Source organism: Zosterops lateralis, assembly GCF_965231275.1.
Source record: "Zosterops lateralis genome assembly, chromosome: 2".
In the NCBI taxonomy this organism is placed as follows: domain Eukaryota; kingdom Metazoa; phylum Chordata; class Aves; order Passeriformes; family Zosteropidae; genus Zosterops; species Zosterops lateralis.
Genome location: NC_139763.1, coordinates 22,709,994 through 22,732,074, shown reverse-complemented (window position 1 = coordinate 22,732,074; position 22,081 = coordinate 22,709,994). Strand labels below are relative to the sequence as shown.

At 39.0% G+C, this 22,081-nt stretch overlaps 1 protein-coding gene across 2 annotated transcripts in view; it reads right to left on the bottom strand.

Annotated features, from left to right (window-relative positions):
• The window catches only part of NLGN4X (neuroligin 4 X-linked), a 156,187-nt gene extending 148,936 nt beyond the window's left edge, over positions 1 to 7,251 (bottom strand). For both annotated transcript variants that reach the window (XM_083884948.1, XM_083884949.1), the window contains exon 1: positions 6,910 to 7,251. The gene's annotated coding sequence lies outside the window, so the exon portion shown is untranslated. The remainder of the gene's footprint in view (positions 1 to 6,909) is intronic.
• Positions 7,252 to 22,081: the final 14,830 nt, after the last annotated feature.

The following is a 22,081-nucleotide window of genomic DNA, read 5'->3' as shown; positions in this document are numbered from 1 at the left end:
TTCAGACAGAAATCACAGATGGAACCAAGTCTGTATAACCATTTGTCTTTATAAACACAGTCACCAATAAAACATGAGTTGAGACAGTACATGGTCCTATATCATCTAGCATACTCTTTCAGTGTGCATAATCATCTATAACAAGCTCTTCAAGGAAGGGATGGAGATGCATTATTTCTCAGAGCCTATGCTTTCTTTTTTATTTTTCAAAGGTATGAAGGCAATTTCATTAACAGAAGCTAATGGGAAGCTGGGAGAAAACTTTTAAGCATTATATATGATATTGCCAGCTCTATGGAAATGCTCCATACCATTTTATCCAAATACTATTTTCTCCAAGAACCAGACCAAAAGAGTCTGGAAATTACACAGAATCTAACAGACCTCATTGCATGACACTAATCTGTCAATGGGCCATTTATCTTGGTCCTGTTGCTCAGGTCTTTTCATGTCAATAGTTTATTCTATGTCCAGTAAGAAAATGAGTAAAAATGCATTGTACATTAGAGAGCATATGGCTTATATCTTATATGGTGCTCTATATGAACAATATATTAATTTTGTTGATTTGAAAAGATATCTCTGGAAAACATTCACAATAGATCTGAAAAGGTAGAATCATATCTCAAAGAATAAACATATTTGTTATATAATTTCAAGGTAATTTTTTCTGTATATGACCAAGTACTCAAAAGAGATATTTCATGGATAAGTAGTATATAAGTGGTAAATTATATATGTTAGAGTAAAGTAAATAAAGAAATTAAGAGAAAGGGGGGTTGGGAGGGAGGAAGAAAATCTTATTTATTTTCAGATAAAGAATTCTTAGTTGTATAATTAAACTATTGATAATGGTTGAGTAAACCCCTGCTCTTTTTAATTGTAGAGTTCTGTTTAGTGTCTGCAAAAAACTTTCTTTAAGAGAAGAAAAACTACCTGGCACATCTACTTCCAAGCATAAGATGCATGCAAATCTTAAGTCTAAAATCAATACCACAAAAATCAGTACAAAACATAGATATACGAATAAACAATAGAAATATGACTAGATTCAAAATTCTTTTATTTCAAAAAAGGTTATCAGCTTTGTCCTGGCTCAATTACATTTGGATGGATGCAAAGTAAAGCTTTCATATATCGGAAGTCAAAATGTGATGTATAATGTAGTATTTGTTTATTAGAAAAGAAAAAAACAGATATTTGGAGATAATTACTGCAAAATTTGTTTCAGAGCAAAAAAACATACCAAGCAGGAGATTTACTGAAGTCTGTCCACTGACTTTCCACCAGAACTTAAAACTGTAAAAGAAACCCAGTTATAGAAAATATAACTAATTTATTTGAGCACTCTCCATGCTATTCCTCTAAACAGATTTTTGAAAGACTTGTTGGCATTAAACTGCATATCTTCTGACTAAGGGTCCAAAGTGATGTTAACACTTCACGAAGCTTGATCACTAACCCAGCTATGTCTGACATCAATATCACAAGATCACCACATGATGGCACTGACTAAGATCGCTGGTCAGTCCAGGAAAGACCATTAACCTGACAGCAACACTACCAGAGAGCTTGAAAATCTGTTCCTTCTAGGTCTGTACTGGGCCTGCAGCCCACACAGACAATACAGTAACAGCAATTTTCAAAATAATCAAGCCATTAGACCACTTCAATTAACACTTTGGGTCAGAAATCCTATTCATGATTGTCCTCTTTCATTTCTGACTGTCCTAGACCTCTCCTAATTGGCAATGGCTACCTCCAGTTGGAGGACAAAGGAAAAGTCTTCCTTCTGAAATGCCTGAACAGAGAAGCAGTAGTCTACCTTGTTTTGTCTACTGCATTCAACAGATGCAAATCTGAAAAATACTGCTAGATGGAAGTTTGACACCATCAAATCATGCCAGTATTGTTTCATCTGTCATCTGTTATGGTGAAACATTGAAGGGGTTTAGTCTTAATGATGAGCAAACTAAGCTATATAACTAAAGGGGCTTAGTCTAATGATAAGTAAACTAAACTGTGTAACTAAATCTCAGAAATATTTTAATTTATTTCAAAATAAATTAATACACATAAAAATTCTATTTATATTCATACTATGTATGAAATTGTAGCAGCAACTGCATAGTCAGTAAGAGTGTCACTCATTTTCAAATCTTACTTCTCTTAAAAGGCTCAGCCTCCCCATCAAATCTCAGTTAGCACATAAATAACAGAGCATAGACAAGCATGGAAAATCCTAACCCTCCACTGAAGCTCACCAGTGGTATACACTTACTGAAATACGTCCTATGACACTGAGTGGTGTGTGGGCTCAGCTCAGAAGAAAGCTGAAAGAATCATACATTGTGACATCAGTGACTACAATTTATTTTTAGATTATTACAGTACAAATCTGAGCATTCCTAGCTAGGGATCGTTCCAGCATGTAGTCATGCATTCGGTTTGAATTAGCTGTGACACTGGTAAAGCCCCACTGCAGATCTCACAGGATAAGCCAGTGTTCTACAGAGGCTGTTTCTATTCAGACACCATGTCAGCTATGCATGCAAGCCATAAAGTAACCCTGCTTCATATACAGCTTTTTTTTAATGTCAAACCTCATCCCCATTTGTTGACATGGGTTAAAGAGGAATGAGCTTGCTGGAAACATTTCCAGAACAATTTCCTACTTTTTAAATTAAACCACTGCTGACCATCTAGATATCTTTCAGTCTTCTATTCTCTACCCTTATATCCAAGTTGTGAAAAGTTTATTACCATTGTGTCCTATTCATTGCTAAAAATTTTCTAAGAATATTGCCAATAAAACTTGTTACTTGCTTTTCCTTCACTAGACAGCAAAGTGCTTTTTTTCTCGTTGGTGTTTAGGGTTTTTTTATTGGTGCTTTTTTATTTTTCTTTCAAATCCAATCTGGGGACTACTAAAACATGCACAATAGAAATAGAGAACTATTAAAAGGTGACATAGTTCAGTACATAACCCTGTCAGATGTGAGGATAAAATGGCTCACAGCATAAATGCTTTACAAACACTGCTTGAAAGCACCCAAGTTGAACTGTGACAGAGGATAGCTGCAGCTGGACATGAGATACTTATATTGATTTGTGCAGCTTGTGTTTACGTTTTATTAGATTTTTATTTCTATAAAGACTCACAGCCTTGCATTCTGTGCGCAAAACTAACCAATTTACTCATGCAGAAGAGATCTTGAATCCTGATGACAAGTCTTCAAGCGACAGAATGACTAAATTATATGCTGGTTATAGCACGATGCTTATTGCTGTCCTACCCAGGTGGAGCTGTTCTTTACACTCTGTGATTCAGCCATCAAATAGCAGTGTGCGTGTTTGAAAGGCCAAGAGGAGGCTGCATTGAGAACCTGTCAAAAACAAACGTGCAAAGCTCTATGTAGCAATCAGTAAGTGTTGCTTGAATCAATCTTTTGTTAAAAAATAAAGAAGGCCAAACAGATCCTTGTTTCTATATAATATTCTTAATACCAAGCTTCAGTTAAATAGGTTTTCTTTCTGCCTCTTGACTTCATCTCTGCATAACAGGTCTCTAGCTGAAGGATGCTATTAGGATTGACATTTTTATCAAATGTAAAGATTTTCAGGTGAATGATCTGCCCAAGAACATAGGATCAGCTGAAGTATTTGGAAGACTACAAAATATATACACTAGCATGGTATCTCCAGTAAACCTACCAGCTTTATCACTTGTCCTAATTTAATCCAGTTGGCCTGTTCTGTTCACGCTATGAGGCTTGCTTTTGTTTGCACGCATTGTGATGACTTTAAAAGAAACCACACTGATCACTGTGTTTTGCTGATCAAGAAAAAAACACTGGGAATTTTTGAATTTACAGTCTACATTTTTTGATACAGTGCTGCATTTTAAAACAATAGTGGGTAAGTAATCACTCCCTCCAGAAATATAGAAGGAAAATGAATTTTCTTATCTATATGAATGTATTCCAGTAGAGACGAAAACTAAGGACAATTACATTCAAAGAGAAAATAAAAACAAAACAAAAAAAAATTCTAATTAGCTCTGAATTAGCTTGGTCCTCTTGAGAACCAAGCTAATTCAGAGCTAATGTGATTTTTTAAAAAAAAAAATCATTCAATGTAAGACCAAGATGTTTTAGATGTCAAACTGAATTTCAGTTTTAGCATTTGATACAACTTAATAGGTTGCACTTGCACATGATCAACCAAAAAAAAAATTGGATCTATATGATACACTGGCATATGGAGAAGAGAGAGAAAGGATAATAATAGGTGTATTTATATACAAAGGACTAATAATTTCAGAAGTATAAATATTATGTCAAAATTATATGTCTTTTTCTGTTATTCTGAGAAAAATACATGCCACCATAGACATAGCTGTTTTGAGTAACTAAAAACTGCATGACATGTTTTCGTGGTCCCCAAACCTTAATGATTCATTGGAATATGATTCATCAGACAATGCATGCAACCCTCTACTCAGCAATATAAGCAAAAAATACTTGGAATTTCCGGCCTTAATACACATCTATATAAAGGCTACCTATACAGAAGCCTACACAGATATTAATAGATAGAATATAAAGTAAGTATTTTGTAAGTAAAATGAAAATAAAATGCAGAGTTATTTGACATATGAAATCAGTTGGCTTTTAGAATGCAAAGCAATGTTCTTACCTAGGAATTAAAACTAGTGGAAATAATTGCTTCTTGATAAGGTGACAAATAGTTTATTTCTTTAGTGCTGAGGATTTATACATCTAATAAAAACTTAATTTATGTCCCACGACATGGGAAAAAATATTAGTGTTGAATACATGAGATCTGCATTAGCAGCTGTATTTATGTTTTAGGAAGACAAGCATAGCAGGGATTTCCATTTTGGTGTAACTGTGAATGCCTACAATTAAGCTTTGAATTCCAATCTCCTGAATACATGCATCTATGTCCTTAACGTTATTAATTTAAAACCAAACTGGAATGGTAACAGTGCTTGCCTTCAACACTGATCAAACATCAGGCTCAAAGGGGTGTTTGTAAGGGCGGTGTATTTGGGGTTTTTGCGGTGGCGTTGGTTTCTCTCCAAACACCAAACACCGAACTCGGCCGTGCGCAGGGCAGCGCGGAGGCTGCGGACGGACCGCCGGCCACGGGCACCCCGGCCCAGCGCTCAGGTGCCGCCGCCCGCCCTGGCCCAGCGCCCGGCCGGGGCTGCGCGCCCGGGGCACCGCGGCTCTTCCCGCCCGGGGCACCGCGGCTCTTCCCGCCCGGGGCACCGCGGCTCTTCCCGCCGGCCTTCCCCGCCTCCCCCGGCGCGCGCCCCGACTCCCCGCTCGGAGCCGCTCGGAACCGCTCGGGGCGCGCGGGACGGCCCCGCGGCGGGCGCGCGGCGGCGCGGGCGGGGGGCGGCGGGCGCGCGGCTGGAAGGGCCCGCAGCGCCCCCTGGCGGCCGCGCCCCGCCTCTGCCGCCGCGTCCCCCGCAAAGTTCTCTCCCCCCACGCCGGGCGCACGAACCGGCCAAGTTTCCCGGCCGCGACGCCATCTATTCTTAGCCCCGCTCCAGGCGCGACGGCGGGACACCCGCCCCGGCCCGCTCCCGCTCGCCCGTGTCCCGCACCCTCCCGCGGCGGCTGCGCGGGGCGCGCCCTGCCCGCCCCGACCCTGCGCGCCCGCGGGATGTGCGCTGAGGCGGCGGGCGGAACGGCGCCGCTCGGGCCCTCCTCAGGGCGGCCGCTCCCGCTGCCCGGGGCGGTGCGGGGCTGCCGGCCGCCTCTCCCGCGGGGAAGGGGCGCAGCACGGCGGAGGCCGCCAGCCCCCGCCTCGCCCGCCCCCGCCCCAGCTTTGCAGAGAAGCCGATTTACTGCCGAGCTGGGGAGGAGTGGGGGGGGGGGGAGTGGGGGAGTGGTGGCGGCGCTTGTCTCTTTTTTCCCTTTTCTTTCCCCCGCCCCCGGCAGCGCTCCGCGCACGCCGGCTCTCCCCGGTGCCAGTCCCCGCTCCATCACGTGCGGAGCCCATGCCCCGCACAAAAGCGGGCATTTTACCCGTGCCCAGAAAGGAAATAAAGAAAGAAAAAGAAGAAGGGAGAAGGAGAAAAGAAAGGGAGGAAAAAAAAAAAAAAGGGAGGGGGGGCGGGTGTGGGAAAAAGAAAAGCCACCACGGAATAGCGAAAGCGGGTGAACCGCTTAATCCCAGAATATCCAAGATTTCCTCCGAGCAGCCGCCTCCCTTGTCCTCCCCGCTCGTCCCCGTCTCTTTTTGCTTTTTCGTGGCTGTGGTGGTGGCAAGGAAAGTGGTTAACCAAAACCCTACGCGTTGGTTTTGTGTTTCCCTGAAAACCACAGGCTCACAGAGAGCATGAGGTGCCGCTCCTGCCCCTCTTCGCGCCTGCAAGAAACTGTGGCTTCGCTCTTTCTTTCTCTGCCTGTACTGCAGATATTTTTTCCCTCCTCTCCTCCACACTCTTCTGTTTATTTCCCTGTAAGCAAAGCTACTTTGTAAACATCTCACACAGAACCTCAGAGCCTTTCCAAATAGCTGATTGCAGCAAAATGCCTCCAAAGAAATTATGGTGCAAGGGGGGGTATAAGGGACGAGACCGAAGTGGGTAAGAAAGAAATAAATTTGCATAAATATGCATATGTGACAAGAAGATCGCGTATGATGGTGGAAATGTCAGAAAGAAAGTACCGCTTTATCATGATAGGAAAAGTAAAAGCACAGACGACTGCAGCAAACTGCTCGCCCTTTGCCAGAGTACCAACTGCAACACCTCTCCCTCTCTTCCCCCACCCTCGCCGAGGAAAAAAAAAAGGGGGGGGGGGGAACAGAAAAAAACAACAGGAAAAAAAATGAAAATGAACACTCAAACTGCAAATCCGGTACTCCTACCTTAACACTGGGTAAGCTGCAGAAGCATAGGGGTCTTTTTTACACAGCCAGAATCTTTCAGGAAATCCTCTCGGGCTATCGTGCAGCCAGGATTATTCACACACGGTTCCTGGTCTCCTTTTTGGAATCCAATGCGATTGGCTTCTCCAAAGGAATGCAACGACCACGAAAGGGGGGAAAAATTAAAAATAACAAGAAGAAAGACAACAAGACTGGATTTGAAGGAAACTCGTGTTCTCGGTTGTAAGCGACCTACATTCAGGCAGAAAATTCATTGCAATCAGTGCAAGAGGGAGAGTTGAGTCTGCAAGTAGGAGCTGTGATTGCCTATGCAGAAAGACCGAGCCGCGGAGAGACTGATCTGCAAGGCAAGGCGAGCTGGGAGAGAGAGATGGGGGGGGGGGGGGGGGGGGGGGGAAGGGGGGGAAGAGGAGGGGGAGAGAGGTCCAGGCTGTACCAGGCGCTCTCCTCCCGCTATTGGACCAAACTGAATGAAATTCACAAAGCCGCCAGCCAATGGCTCCCCGCAGCCAGCCCAGCGCTACAGAAACCGCATCTCCATCCACAGCCCCCCGCGAAGGAGCGGCGCATCCCCGCGCCAAGCGGCGCCGGGCCGGGCACCGGGGGCTGGACAGGTGGGCTCTGCACACGGAGGGGTGAAGGTGTCCCTGTATCCGTGTGTGTGTGCGGGATTATCACACAATTCACACTGCCGATCTCTCTGCTCCGTGGTCATGTACAGCAAGTGCAGTCTTTGTTAACCCTTTACGGTAGCAGTTTCTACAGTATCAGGCTGTTGTAACCGTATTCACCCATCTGCGTTTTCGTGGACCTGGCAGTATAATTGTATAGCGAGGAATAAAGCATTTTGTTCCTGTTCCCCTTCCTCCCAGAAAAAAAAAAAAAAAAAAAAAAAAAAAAAAAAAAAAAAGCAGACATTTGCTCTGTGCCCAGTCACTTTAAACAGATTTCCTTTCTCCTTTCTCTCTCTCTCTTTTTTTTTTTTTTTTTTTTTTTTTTTTTAATAAGAGGACCAGTTTTTTGATGTTCATATTTTAGTTAGCTAGCCACTAAGCTAAGTGATGGTCAAGTGGGGGCCCTGTGGTTATTGCCATGCACAACAACACAAGGTCTCTGGTTCATCCCTGTATATAGTTTCAGACTGAGGGTGGTGTAGCAAATATGTGTTTAGGCCTCCACAGATACACCTTGTTTCACTCCCAGCATGTTTGCTTGACCAGTTTAATAAAAGCAGTTGTCACCCACCATCCTGAGTGCAAGACCCTACATTAAGGACAGGTGAGCATTGCGTGACTTCACTGGGAACAGAGCAGAGAACAAAATAAGGGGGTCTGAAGAACTTGCCGTAATTTGAAGAATCACATTCATACTTTTATGAGATTTCCTTCCACAAGAGTTGTGTTAGATTCCATAGAGTGAGTTTTGGGATTTTCAATTCTGAAGAAGAAAAAAAATAAATCTGCAGCTCTTCTTTTCTAGATGCTTTGTTTCTGCCCCCATATCAGATCCTCAGTAGAGAGCAGATAGTGCTTTGAATTCTCAAATCTGAATTGACTGTGATATTTGGCTTATCAATCACTTCTGTGCTCTCCTGTTTCAAATGGTAAAGGAATATATATTATCTGATCTAATCATTTAGGAGACAACTAGTAGGCCTGTTGTGTGCCTGTTCTCATATTCTGCTATACGGTATGAAGGATACTTCCTTAAGTACTTAGGAAGGTATGTTTTGGGTTTAAATGTTGCAAATTTAAATACAGGTGTAATTCGCTGACTTAAAACATTTTAAGAATTGCAATAGCCATTGTTAACTTATTTGTCAGTGAAGTAATTATATTTATATTACTTAATTATATGTTTTGGCTTACTTATATTAAGTCACTCTAGCAGCAGGTGTTCATGCAAGTGAATTTTACTGCTTTTGTTATTTTAATAATGCACCCACAATGTGCAGCCAATCATATTGCTTGAATGAGTGAATATTTTGACACATTTAGAAAAGATGTCATCTTGCACTGCCATCTGTCCAAATTTTGCAGGACAGTCTTTATTTTGATGAATATGTCATGCATTTTATAAAATTAATTTGGAGGATATTGAAGTGTGTGCTAGTTCATCTGAATAATGATCTTCCACCTGTGTTGTACTGTGAGGAGACAATTTGTTACAGGTTACCAAAGGATCATCTGTAATGTTTGCAATTAATGTTTGATACTATGATTTAAATATTCTAAACACAGTGATAAAACTAAACTTTCCACAGACTGTATACAAATTTGTGATCAAAGTACTTAAGTAAAAGGCATTTGGTCAGAGCAGCAGAGTGTACTTTTCTCCTCTTACAACTTTCAAAAAGCTAAATGTACAATTGGAATCTGTGGCTTATCTGCAGCAATCCACTGCATATTTATAACTCCAAGCAGGAGTCCAGGAGCAATCATTCAGAGAGAAGAATTCCACTTGCTATACAACACCATCACTTCTTACAGAGTTGCATTGTATTCTAGTGTTAACCCAACTTTACTTGTTTTGCTGGTTTTGTCTGAGATAGAGTAAATTTGTTTATAGTAGGTAGCATGGGGCTATGATTTAGTTTTGTGCTGGAAACAATGTTGATAACACAGGGCTTAGTTATTGCCGAGCAGCCCTTGGCCAGCTCCTTATCCCACCCCACCAGGGAGCAGGCTGGGGGTACAGAAGGAGCTGAGAGAGGACAGAGCAATGATGCTGATCCCAGCTGACCAAAGGGATTTCCCACACTGTATAGCATCATGCTCAGCATGTAAATCTGGGGGAAGAAAAAGGAAGGAGAGTGCTTTAAGAGTGATGGTGTTTGTCTTCCAAAGTCACCACGACGCAAGATGAAGCTTGGCTTTCCTGACTGAACACCTGCCTGCCCATGGGAAGCCACGAGTGAATTCCTTGTCTTGCTTTGCTTGCATGTGCAGTTTTTGCCTTACCTATTAAACTGTCGTTGTCTCAAGCCATGAGTTGCTCACTTTTATCTTAATGATTCTCTCCCCCTATCCTGAGTGGGGAGTGGGGGAATGGCTCTGTGGAGCTTAGTTGCTGAATGGGGAGGGGGAGCATCTCAATTTTGTTTCTTCAATTTTTTATTCATTCCAAACAGTTCATATTCAAAATTAACTAAATGGAACTAAATACAGCTGGCAGCTGGTCACTAGTGGTGTTCCCCAGGGCTCATAATTTTGACCAGACCTGTTTAATATCTTTATCAATGGTTTGGACAATGGGATCATATGCATCCTCAGTAAGTTTGCAAGTGACACCAAGTTAGGTGGGAGTGTTGATCTGCTTGAGGGTAGGAAGGCTATGCAGAGGCATCTGGGCAGGATGGATTGATGGCCCAAGACTAGCTGTATGAGGTTCAAAAGGGAAATTGCCAGTTCCTACCCTTGGGTTACAACAGCTCCATGCAGAGCTACCACCCTGGGAAAGAGTACATTGAGAATTGCTCAGAGTGTGGCCACCAGTACTAGGGAATTGATTGTCCCCCTGTACTGAGCACCAGTGAGCCCACACCTTGAATCCTGTGTTCAGTTTGGGACTGCTCACTTCAAAAAGGTCATTGAGGTGGTGGAGTGTGTTCACAGAAGGGAAACGAAGCTGATAAAGGCTCTAGGAAACATGTCCCATGCAGAGTGGCTGAGGGAGTAGGAGTGTTTAGTCTGAAGAAGAGGAAGGTCAGGGGAGACCTCATTGCTCTCTACAACTACATGAAACGAGATTGTAGTGGAGTGAAGGTTGGTCTCTTCTGCCATGTCTCAAGTGACAGGATGAGAGGAAGGCCTTAAGTTGTACCAGGGGAGGTTCAGATTAGATATCAGAGAAAAAAAAATAAATCCCTAAAAGAGTAGTTGGGCATTGGAGTAAGTTGCCCAGGGAGGTGGTGGCATCACGGTCTCTAGAAGTATTCAAGAGGTGTCTGGATGTTGCCCTTCAGGATGTGGTTTAGGGAGAATTGTAGTGATGCTGGGTTGATGGTGAGACTGGATAGCCCTGAGATTGGCTCAGCTAGCTAGAGATGGGTGATAATAATGCCAAGTTTGTGGTCTCAATCCTTGCACAGGCCATTTATCTAACAGTGGGAAATCGATGGTCTTTGTGAGTCCCTTGCAGCTCAGAATGTTCTGTGATTCTGTGAAGATGATCCTGAAGGACTCTTTAAATGTTGCTGATTCTGTGTGTGAAAGTACTAACCTAATGCAGGGCAAGAGGAGCTTTCTACAATTGCATTTACAGAAATTGAGTCCTTACCCCTCTCTATTTCCTGCTTGATCTTGTTACTCCAATTTGGATAGTGTCAATGGACTTAGATTTCTTTTTATTCAAGGATGAGCTAGTAGGGTCCTAATACACTTTAAGGAGTTGTAATGTTATGTTTCACTAGCTTCATGGTGCAAAAGGCTCATCTTCAGTGGACTAGAATGAACCCCATTCTCAGATCACTGGGTGAATTTTCTTCCTGTGTGCAAGGGTGATAGCACACAGCAGACATTGTCCTTTGTCAGACTCCAAACAAATGAGAACTGCAAAAGAAATTAATGCACAACTTCAGGACATAAAACAAATTAAAAGCAAATAGAATGAGTTCACCATGTCCACCAAGGAAACAAGAAAAATCCAGAGATTATTTTGAACATGCAGAAAATTAAGATTTGGGGAAAAGTAATAAATGTCTCCTAGTTGAGTAGCCATAAAATGATGCTAATTAAATTTCAAGAAAGAAATTTGTTTCCTATGTGCTTTATCCTCTTATGGTTTGCTCATGAAGAAGAAACTTAATTGATAACTATTTTCACAGAAAATTACACAGAATAACAAAATTACAAAACAGAAAAATCACATCTATATTTTCAAATTCAAAATCTTTCATTTATAGTAAAATTAAATGCTTATTGCACTGCTGACTCTGCTACATGCCAAATAAATCAAAAATACACTGTAGAGTCCCACCTGTATGGCCAATGAGATAATTTCAGAATAGTGTACTGTGAGAACTAATACTCACTAGTTTCTTAAAGATATAGTATTTGTCATATATATGCCCTTTATTTACATTCTAACTGCATTGTCCTTGCAGTTTTTTCACTAAAACTTTTAGAGTTGCTTTCTCCGTCTGACAAAGGCCCAAACCCAAAATATTGCAGATATAAAATAACACATGAAGATCACTACATGTATTTAATGTTTTTCTTAGAGAACAAAATACGGGAATTTGTACTGAAAAGTTTCTGAGATGCAGCCTCAAGGTGGATGAGGCAGTATAGACATTTACTTTAACAAACACAATATTTCAGTTCTGGTGAAGTGGAAGCAGCTGATGGGCTCTGGTCCACCTTGTGTAAAGACAAAGCTTAAAAATACTGTTCAACTTTCTACTGACATATTTTGTATCATTTGGCCCAAGTGCTTCATTGGTTTTGTTTTCAGTTTGGTTTGATTTATTTTTGGTTTTGGGGGGATTCGTGGGGGTTTTGGGGGGGTGGGGGGTATTTTTTTGGTTGATTGGTGTTGGTTTTTGTTTGTTTGTTTGTTATTGCTTTGGTTTTTTTTTTTTATGAAGTCTTTTACTTACTTTTGAATTAAAGTGAATTAGGTCGTTTGGGGAGTTTTTAAAGGTAAATATTTCTCATTGTGCAGATTCTAAAGTATCTGAGTAAATTTAACCAGTACTCAATTACTCTTACTCTCAAAGTCCCATTCCTGGCTTGTAGTCTTAGAAAAACTGAACTTCACTTTGGCTCCATACCTTCTTCTTCTTCTTTCAGCTTACATGTTTCACAGATCATGATTAGTCAGCCTTCTAACCTTCTTATTGTTGAGATAATTAGGTTCTATTATGCTCTTCTCTTACTACAAAGAAGGTTTTCCAGGGTATGATTCATCCTTGTTAGGATTTTCTCAACCTTCACCATTTATCAATATCCTTTTAAAAGGATATTGATAAATACACTTTTAAAAGTGTAAACTCTGGAATAGGGTAAGAAATTGTCACTGGACTCATATAACATAGTATTTTACTCCAAACTCTCACTTTTACTTTTAAAAGGAGTCTGTTTGATCTTGGTCTTTATCTGAGCTGAGAACCCATGTTCCTGGTCACTAATTATGATTTCAATTTTTTTTTTTTCACTGAGTTACAAAAAGGCAACTCTCATCTTAAAGTGTGATCTATGTTCTCAGTTTTAACACAGTTATTCTATAAAGGGCTTGATTCACAAGACTATTTCCTAGCCTCTATAGAAAACTAGTTGTCACTGATATTTTTCAGTAGAGATAGCATTTGCAAACTTTTCCTACTATTATTTAATGTTTTCATTGAGATGCTTACTAAGATCTTACATGTTTAATCATTGTGATTTTTTCCAGAAGAAAATGGGAACAATAATTTTAAAAGTTAATACTTGTTTTTTGAAGGTTAACAATGTGCTTTTCTGAACTGGAAACTGACTCCTGTTTCTGCATACCCTCTCTTTTTATTGATGATCACTCAAAACAAGGTTCTTGCTTTCATCTGAAACCAGACCTAAATAAGGAGTCAAACTTCTGATCAATAGCTAACAGTACCACAATACCAGTATTTCTATAGTGTAGCATCTTTATTTTTCAAAATACCATTCAGGAAAAAAAAAAAGTTAATTGTGGGTTTAATTTAATGGTTATTTTCATTTTGCATGTTTGGATATATGTAAAAAGGATATACAGTGAATTTCTGTGCAGTATATTCTGGATAATTGAAACTTTGCTGCACCCATGCAATTTCTGCAGAAACCACAGCAACTAATCAACACAGCACAAGGCCTGAGGTGATATTTATAGCTTTAATGAGTCAAGAAAATCCCTCTGCCCAGTCACAGTCAACATCCCTATTTCCATTTAGGTCTGTACCTCTGCAGGATGAACCCATGTATCTTCTGAATTAGGCATTGTACAGGTGTAGTGTAATCAAGCTCCCTGAGTGCTATGGTAGTGAATATGATTAATAGCATTATAAAGTTTATGCTTCAAACAAACAGACAAAAGCATTAAATAGTAGGTCTAATTATTCCTTGTGCTATATAATCATCCCATTTTTAGGGGTTTGTATGGTCAGATTTTGATTCGGATTAATACTTTTTGGGACAATTCCATGTACCACTTACATAAACACAGAAAGTGAAGTTTGCCTTACACACCCATGGAAATCTTGATTTGATCTTGGCAAATGTGGTCAGTAACTTTTATTGATATAAAAGATTATTCTTACCAGAGGCTACTAATCCATCCCTGCTTCTATTGTCTTTCAGATTAGAAATGGGCACAAAGTACCTTGGAATAAATTCTTACAAGCTAAGTGCAAGCTTTTCAGTTTTAAAGTGCAATGCGGACTGATGAGTTATTAATATTAGAAAGAATTATTTATAGCATAATTTAAAGATTACAGAAAATCATATGCCTAATGCCGTATAAGATACCAGTTTACTAGTGTACATGTGGATCTTTAACTGCACTTGAATAGCACAGGAAGGAGAGCAGAAATAGCATTAAATTAAAGTAGAGAGAAACAAAATGAAGTGTCTAAATACCTAAGGCATATGTCACAGCTTACATTCATTTACAAGTCAGCTCTCTTCAACAACTTTTAATCTACAGCCACAATATTAAGGATCTGGCTTCAAAACCAAATATAATAGCTCTTCAGGTAATTTCTTCGACAACTTGTGGTCTGTAAGACATTGCTCATAGACCTGTGGACTTCAAAAGAACTCTAGAGCTGCAAGCTTCAAACAGCAAGTTAGTTTTCTGAAAAAATCATTTTTAGAAGCTGTTAGAAAATTTCTACTTTTGGACTACAACAAGAGACAATTAGAAGATCAGAAATGTTGGGACTATTTCCCTATTTGCAAGATAATTACATAAAATGCAATCTCAGTAGTAGGTAGTGATACCTATTTCCAAATGCTTTTCTCACTGGGTTGTATTGTTCGTGCTTTTCCTAGGCAAAATTATCCTGGAGTTTTTGCAGTTTCAGCTGGAATGTGGAGAATGCTTTCTAACTAGCATCTATTGTACCGCAGTCTATTGAGAATATATTTTTGAAAGTCCACAGACTGACGAAGGTATTGAATCCAAGTCTCACAACTTCTCTCACTGAATACTTTAGCAAAAAGAGCTACTACATAGTGACCAGAAAATTCTGGAAGCATTTATGTCTCTGACAGTGTTTTTATAAGAAGTTATGGTTACACATAAATATTATTTGAAATGCTTCCAGTAGCAAGCCACTTACCAGATCTGAGTATGAAGTCCCCAAGATGTGAGAACGCTGTCAAGTTCTGCCTGTCAGCTGAGCCAGCTATTCATCAGCACATTGTTAGCCCATCCCAAATGTGGGGCAATTTCCTTCTCACAGTTTTTAAGTGTTTTACTTTGTAATTGAAAGAGCTAAAGGAATTTACAGACAAGCACTAGTGAAACTAACTCCAGCTTTAATGTCATACCTGCAACAGAGGTCATAATTCCCTGAAATTAAATTAGCAGAAGAAACGTTTGCATATGTGTTAACTACTTATCATAGGGCAACAGACTAGAGTAAATGAGCAGTGGAGTTTAAACTAATCTGTAGGAGAAAAGGAATATTTATTCTGCCACACTGACTGCAAAGGATGGTCTTCAGCAGCGGAAAAAGAGCAAACAAGTTGGTATGGGGGAATAATATCTCAAACTGTGTCTGTTGGTACTGTTTGCTAAGTAAAAGAAAATCGGAGTGCTAACAGAGCACACAAGCTCAGCCAATGTGATGTGGGTCATTAAGCCACAGAAATTTGGTAACATTTGTTTGCGTACCCACAGCTAATTCTCTGGGGTTCTGGCTGATTTTAGGAAAAGTCAGGTACAAGCTGTTCATACAGAGTCAGTCTGGAAAGACCAGAGAGAAACTCCTACATCTAAATGGGAAGTGCCTCAAGAATTTAAGTACTTACAGTACAGGCAAATTCTTCTAAATAACAATTTTAAAGTTGTTTGACTTCCTCAGAATCCCTACTTGAGCTGTTTCTTGAAAAAAATAGATTATCCTTATTTCAGATATAAAAAAACATAAGACTGGTTAACTGAAGAAGAGTTTGAACAAATAACTGACATAAATAAACAAACATATCAAAGTTACTGAATGGGTTAAATTTGTTTTGTCCAAGACACTGCTAAATCTTGAGCTAAGAACAGAAAGTTTATTGGCAATTTTCTGAAAGAGAAGGAATCCAATGATAAAATGTGAGCCATTTGTCTTCCCAGCCATTAAAGAAAATTCACTTTAAGGATTTTTCTGGAGTAGTTGCTGCTGCTGATGTGCCCATTATAATTTATCAGTGTGTCTGCTGGTAATATTATCATCAGTAGGAGCTCAGGTGGACTTCCATTAGTACTATCACAGTACTCCTTGGCAAAATATTCCACTGACCTGCACAGGAACTATCAAAAACGTTCAAAGCCTCATCTACTGTGGATTTTTTTTTCCTGCTAATTATTTTCAGCAATTATGTAAGATCATTTTTCAGGATTAGTTATCTAGAGAAAAGCAGCTACAACAACCATAATTAAGAAATAAAACTGTATCAGTCATCATCATGTTCATTTAGTTATAGGCCATATCCTTCTCAACTTTCATCTTCTTGTGTGATTTTTAGAATATAAACTCTCTGGTAGAGATAATTATTCCTGATCTCCACTCAGGTCTTAGCTTTTGCTGGCATCTTTGGATACCATCACAATACACATGTTTAGAGCTAATAGATCTATATGTAACAATGTAACAAGCCACACTTATTTAACCATATGTTACATTAGTTTTATGGCTCTGTTGCTTGCTTTGACTTAAAGGTGTGTTAAATTCATGCCAAGTAATGAAAAGTGGAGGTTGACTGGTTCCTTTTTCTTACATAGCAGGACAAAAGGAATTCCAGTCACTCCAGCCAGTAAATCAGGTTCACTGGGAGTCTACCTCATGCAAGAGTCCATGCCTCTATGCAAGCGTAAGCAGCCATGGAGAATAAAAAAGGGGAGTTAGAGATGTGCCTGCACCTTCAAACTTACTGGCATTATGGAAACAGTGTGGGATAGCTCCTATGACTGAAGTGTTGGAGAGGAAGAATGGACAGTAAGGGGAGACAAGGAGCTTACATCACCCTCTCTGTCTGTGACCACCTGGAGTTCATGGAGCTGGGCCTGGGGATGGATGAGGAGCTGACTGAGACCCTGTGGGTGAGGTTTAAAGGGAGGTCAGGGGCAGGTGGCATTACAGGGGGCATCTGCTACAGGCCACTTGACCAGGAAGACTGAGTAGGTGCAGCCCTCTGTGGACAGCTTGGAGAGCCTCAGGTTCACAGGCTCTGGTGGGTAGTTCTTGACCACCCTATTATCTGTTGGAGGGACAAAGCAGCTGTCTCTCAGCAGCTCTTGATCACTCAGTGGAATCAAGAGACCTCAAAGAAGATGGTGGATTTCTATCATGTGTTTTCATAATTCACAAAACATTTTGCACCTTTAAGTTCATTCACCAGGACCACAGGTGGGAAAAAAATGAAGTTTTCCTCTTTACTTCAACTAACTCTGTTAAGTTAACAAGGTGGAAAAGAAATGCTGCACTTAGGCAAATTCTATCAGGGTGTGCATGAATTTTCCTACACATTTTTAACAATTGTTGATTCAATACTTAAAAAAACCTTTTTCTTCTGCTCTTTTGCATACTGATATATATAGAAGTGGTAATTTACAGAAATAACTTCTTAAACTTGGATTCCTTGAAATGTAAAACAACAGCTAGTGTTGACACTGCTACTGCTCTTGCCTCCACATGGGTTGGCTTTGCAGTTTGGGAGACCACAGTGAATATGGTAATTCTATATTGATACTCTATGCTAGAAATTGGAATTATCATCAAATAATTTGAGGGAACTACAAAGAGAGACATGACCTAGCTCTCAGTGAACTACTTTGTTAGTCCTGGCTAATGTGCAGGGTGAAGTCAGCATAGCTGGGGTTTTGGGCATCTATAGGAATAATAAATAAATTTTAAAAATCAAGTTGAAGACTCGAGTTACATTAAGTTTTTTTTTTTTTTTTTTTAAGCGTGTTCACTTGCAAGCTTGATGTGGAGGATTCAGGTTTTCACATGGGAGCTAATACATTTGAGTAATGCTAGCAGCTGTTAAGGTATATTCAGAAGGTCATTTCTAAGTATTCTGTCTTACAAGATCTGATTATTCAGGAAATTATTACAGGTCCTGGCACTCTGTGAGGTGCTGTCATATCACAACAAGGTGGGTGCTACAGAATAGCACATCTGCTCCTCAGTTTTCAGTTTACTGTTTTTCTGTTCAGCAAGACTAACATTCTTTGTTACAAGTAGCAAATTATTTTTTTTTTAACAAAAGTTTGCAGCAGTTTACCTGTTTACATTGAGCTGTGAACAAATAAGGCAAAAACCCTACCATTTATGGATCCCTTTGGACATGACTCGATTTGCTGCAGGAACATTACTTCTTATCACAAACACATTTTGAATTGTTCCAGGCTTTGCCCCTCACAAATACAGCTTGCTTCACTCCGGCAATGTAAGGGCATTGAAAGATACCTTCAGGCAGGAGTATCTCAATGCAAGCAATCATTGACTTTTTGCCAATGCCAGACTTTGTAAGGATGTGTCAGAGGTGGAAGGGGCTTGAGCAGTGGGCACTGAGTATTCCTTTCTGGCAGAGCAGCTCCTTGGCCATTTGTGTCTATCAGTGCAGACGACATAAACCCGAAGGTTGTGCTAGAGGCCAGCCAGATCCTGACAGCACTCAAAATCTAATTTGCACGTTGAACATTGTGCATGGTATGGACATGCCATGTGTGTATACTCTTTGCCTCTACTGAGTAATTTCAGCCATAGGCAACTTTTCTGTCCTAAACACACATGAAATAACTGAAGATGATAACAGATTTGCTGGTTTGCCACAAGCTAACACATCTTCATGACTTTTTTTAATGGTTTGTGCTTTCTAATCGCTCTAATCCCAGCTGAGAACTCAGATTTGTAAATAGTGATATAAAAATAATCTTATTTAGAATCTGTGCTACATTTGTCAGTAGCTGACTAACCTAATAACACACAGTAAGCAATATATGTGAATCAATTGACCTAAAAATATTCAGACTTCCAGACAAAAGGCATATTCTTCTGTTAGGTAATACTTCCTTAGAGTATGGGAAAAAAAAGAAAGAAAACCCAAAAAATATTATACCTTACAGTCAGCATTTGGTATTAGCTGGTAAACAAACTCCAATCTACAGGAATCCTATGGATTAATTACAAGTCTGAAGTATTGCAAAATACTTTTATTTGGACAGCCTTTCTACTGTGTTTCATTCAAACCTTTGTTAGAAAATAACCAATGGGAATGATATTAGCAAAGAAGCAAGAATGTTATAGTATCAGACAAAGCCATGTAGGATTATCTGTTAAACTGATATCAGCACTATTAAAGTCAGTATCAAGGGCAAATTAATGAAAAACAGATTGGTGTTTTTCACCTACCACTGAAAAGAGGAAGAAAAAATGGAAATATTTTAAGGGACTGCTATTTATTTTCTTTTTCCTTACATAGTCCACACGTATTAAAAACCTGCTACTCTTTTCTATGATAAAAGTATCTGTACCAAGTAGTCAAGACTGAGATAATATTTGCTTTGCATGGTCTATACCTAATGAAAAGACAATCCTTATCCTAAAATCTCTATGATCCAACAAGATAATGGAAAGAGTAGTGGAAAGATTCCTTTTGACTTTAGCACACATTAAATTGTTCCCTACGTATGACTGGAATGTGTGGCCATCTAACAGGGCCTGCTTTGGCGGGCCTGTGAACCTGGACTGAGAAAGAAGGCTTTTTTCCTCCTAGGTCATGAATAATTACAACACTGCAAATATTGTCACTTGTTCTTTTGTTTTGACTGTCAAAAATATAATAGCTTTGTGCACTCAAAAAAAAAAAAAATAGTATAAGAATATAAAAATTAGTATCTGTGATCTGCTATCATTCATTCTAGATGTAATAAATTAGTTTCCACCAGCATAGTTCAAACCCTTTGAAAAAACTTTCAAAACTTTCATTTTATAAAAATTAAAAGCAATGATGATCAACTAATAATAATGATAGGAATTTGGTGATATTGAAACTAAATATGTACACAGATCAATAGATCTTTCATTTCTTCTGATCGACATAAGGTAATTGAATAATTATTGCTCAGGCAAAGCAAGTTTAGTCTTTTAATTTTCAGCTGTACTCTCTTCCTTTCTCAGAAGTTTCCAAAAGCTGAGATAGAGGATTGACAAAGGAAAACAAAAAGAAGATTGGTCAGATCCATTCAGTAGATCCTGCTGTGGTTAATTACTGTAACAAATATAATAACTAAAATGATAAAGTACTGTTTTTCACTGACTTCTGTAGCAACATGCTGTGGTGTTGTTATTTTTTTTTCTTTCTTTCTTTAATTTTGGCAATGAGTGACTGCTAAATGGCCATCATATTCAAAATTGAGGAAGTTTTAGAGAAAGGTTCATGACTGTTACTATATTCAACATTTATTTGCTATACTGCAAGCTTTCTTTGCCAAGATGTACACATGGGAAATTTTGTGATGTCCTTCTCTTAATGCTCCTGGAGTTCAGATTTAACCAATAAATATATTTCATCATCGAATCTCAATCTTGAAGCAAATATGAATGACCTTTTTAGATGAGTAGATATTGAGAATTTCAGTCTTTGTAATACCCCAGCATTTCAGGTAAAATCACTGTGCATGTCACTAAAACACTGAGAAAAATAAAATCCATTTTATTGCTTGCTCATTATCAGAGTGATGTACTATATTTATTTACAAAGTTAAAATGTTGCATTCTTTTTGCATGATCATTCAGCATATACAACTGTGTGTGTGAAGAAATATTTACACTATATTAAAAATAAAATTCTCTGAAATATTTGCATTTCTAGTCATAACACTTAGAAGCTTTCAAAAGTTGTTTGATAAATATAGATATTTTTCACTCATGAAGGAATCTCATTTACTGCAATACTTCCCAATTACACAGAGTGTACAGGGCATTGCTAATGCATAGAATGTGCAGAAATTAAAAGCAAACACAAGACAGTTTCCATTCTCTCTGTTTTACAGCTGTATCAGAAGATAAAATGCTGACTTTCCAATCAGCCAAATGGACTAGAGAATTCATAGCATGTTTCTGATTCCCAGTTCAGAAATATCAACCTAAATTTGCCAGCAGCCTTGAGTCAGTGTGAATCCACCACCATGACACATGAGTTTAAGTACACAGGAACATCTTTTTGAAGTCAAATGACTTCTTTAAGGTCATGCCCCTGAAATAAATACTAAGATAGTGAGTCATTGCATTATAAGCTAGCCCTTTAGAGCAAATGGTTCTCTCTTGGTCATTCTGGTTTAGCACAGGCTGGGTTGATATTTCCCAGTCCTCAAAATAATGAATAGAATAGTGTGAAAAGTAAAGACAAATATTATTTGGAAAAAAACCCTGAACCTAGTTATATTACATATAACATAAATATATGTAAGATACATATTACATAAGAAGCTCCCAAATAAAAAATGAGGTCCTTAAAATGCTATCTTAGGAACATGCAGATTCTACCAGTAAAGATGTTCTATTTATTACTGAGTTGGATAAGCAAAAATACAGACAAATATGCATGTATATACACATACACATATAGACTTGTTTATATATTTTATGTATCAGTAATATGATAGATACTCATGGTCGCTGTTCTTTTTGCTCTTTCTCATATGAAGAAAAGATCTAACATTTTAGTTATATTAAAGTAGGAAATTCAAAGGAAAATAATGTTTTGAAGATTTTTTGTGAGATATTGTCATGTATTTAAAAACAATTATATACATATCATAGATATGCAAGAATGTGTACGTGCATATAAACAAACTCAGAATTGAACCAATTTTGTTTCAATTTTTGAATGTAAGATAATCTAACTGTTCTGAATCTTAGTGTTGTGTCTGTGTCGATTAATTTGATAACTCAATAAAGGTAAGAAATGAATGCACAAAA